The 1996-nt window shown below is 40.0% G+C and overlaps 2 non-coding genes across 2 annotated transcripts; both read left to right on the top strand.

The window, feature by feature from the left end:
- Positions 1 to 705: 705 nt before the first annotated feature.
- On the top strand, positions 706 to 794 carry trnay-gua (transfer RNA tyrosine (anticodon GUA)). Its single transcript is given in 2 exon segments — positions 706 to 742; positions 759 to 794. It is a non-coding gene; the product is annotated as a tRNA-Tyr (tRNA).
- Positions 795 to 1257: 463 nt separating this feature from the next.
- Positions 1258 to 1346, top strand: trnay-gua (transfer RNA tyrosine (anticodon GUA)). The gene is given in 2 exon segments: positions 1258 to 1294; positions 1311 to 1346. It is a non-coding gene; the product is annotated as a tRNA-Tyr (tRNA).
- Positions 1347 to 1996: the final 650 nt, after the last annotated feature.

Here is a 1996-nt window from a genome sequence, read left to right as displayed (position 1 = left end):
TTCCAATAAAGTTGCTTCACATGGCTTAAAGTTTTGTTTGTTTTTTGAATTTACAGACAAGTGTGACTAGGTGGAGTACCAATCAATACAGAATGTGGTGAGTGCTGATGGAAAGAGATCTTTGTAATAAAGCCTTCTGTGTGTCCTGCTTCTATGTTTTACCACCTGCAGAGCATCACCGCACTGCAGCCATCCAAAACTACATGCCTCCACTCTGCCAGATAGACCCCAAACGGCAGGAGTCAAAAACATCAGATGTGTTAACAGATGAATGAAAAACATTGAGTAACATAATTCACAGGTGGGACGCAGCAGTAAAAGCTGGGGTTTACTAATTACATTAGAGTTACTAGTGCGCATCTCTGGTCTTCATATTCTTTTTCCAACTTTTTGGAATTTTACTTAAAGCTTTTCAATTATTGTACAATGTTTAAGACTCATAGTGGAAAAAGTAAGGTTTCTGGTTCAACTCTGGCTCGAAGGATGTGCTTTTCGTTGAGATCACTGGGAACTCTTCATATCAGGTGGATAAGTCCAAGGGAGGTATGTAATGTGTCATCATGAGTAAATGTCAAACAAAGAAATAGAATAAGAACCATGGCCTTTTGCCTTGATCCACTCTCCATACTGTCAGCTCTTTGAAAAGCATAGTCTCATTAATCTTCTGTTTCAGGGAAAAAAGGAACAATTCAACATTACACCGCTCCTTCGATAGCTCAGCTGGTAGAGCGGAGGACTGTAGGTACACAGTAGTAGTTATCCTTAGGTCGCTGGTTCAACTCCGGCTCGAAGGATGTGATTTTCGTTTGGGTCATTTGGAACTCTTCAGATCACATGGATATGTAGAAAGTCGTAGTCAGAGATGTAGGTTTCAACCATAGATTGGTTCAACCGATAAAGAGTCTCCACGTTCTGACGTGAATAACTCCCTGTGATCTAAATGTAAAGATGAATGTAAACACAATTCTTTTCAGAGCTATCCATTTGGTTTCAATGATTGATTTGCTAAACCAAAACGAAAAGATTCTCCACCTTTGGAACTACATTAACTGGCTGAAATCAATGTATGGGCGTAGAAAACATAGTCCAAGGGAGGTATGTAATGTGTCATCATGAGTAAATGTCCAACAAAGAAATAGAATAAGAACCATGGCCTTTTGCCTTGATCCACTCTCCATACTGTCAGCTCTTTGAAAAGCATAGTCTCATTAATCTTCTGTTTCACGCAAAAAAGGAACAATTCAACATTACACTGCTCCTTCGATAGCTCAGCTGGTAGAGCGGAGGACTGTAGGTTCACAGTAGCAGTTATCCTTAGGTCGCTGGTTCAACTCCGGCTCGAAGGATGTGATTTTCATTTGGGTCATTTGGAACTCTTCAGATCACATGGATATGTAGAAAGTCGTAGTCAGAGATGTAGGTTTCAACCGAAAAAGAGTCTCCACGTTCTGACGTGAACAACTCCCTGTGATCTAAATGTAAAGATGAATGTAAACACAATTCTACTGTGTAGGTTCACAGTAGCAGTTATCCTCAGGTCGCTGGTTCAACTCCGGCTCGAAGGATGTGCTTTTCGTTCAGATCACTGGGAACTCTTCACATCAGGTGGATATGTAGACAATCGTAGTCAGAGATGTAGCTTTCAACCATAGATTGGTTCAACCGATAAAGAGTCTCCACGTTCTGACGTGAACAACTCCCTGTAATTTAAATGTAAAGATGAATGTAAACACAATGGTTTTCAGAGCCATCCATTTGGTTTCAATGATCGAGTTACTCAACTACCAATGAAAAGATTCTCTACCTTTGGAACTACATTAACTGGCTGAAATCAATGTATGGGCGTAGAAAACATAGTCCAAGGGAGGTATGTAATGTGTCATCATGAGTAAATGTCAAACAAAGAAATAGAATAAGAACCATGGCCTTTTGCCTTGATCCACTCTCCATACTCTTAGCTCTTTGAAAAGCATAGTCTCATTAATCTTCTGTTTCA

This window comes from Seriola lalandi, unplaced genomic scaffold, assembly GCF_002814215.2.
Source record: "Seriola lalandi dorsalis isolate HSWRI2012SDOR001 ecotype SW California unplaced genomic scaffold, Sedor1 jcf7180002054672, whole genome shotgun sequence".
In the NCBI taxonomy this organism is placed as follows: Eukaryota; Metazoa; Chordata; class Actinopteri; order Carangiformes; family Carangidae; genus Seriola; species Seriola lalandi.
Note: the sequence above shows the minus strand (reverse complement) of the source record. Positions and strands in the feature narration are given on the sequence as shown.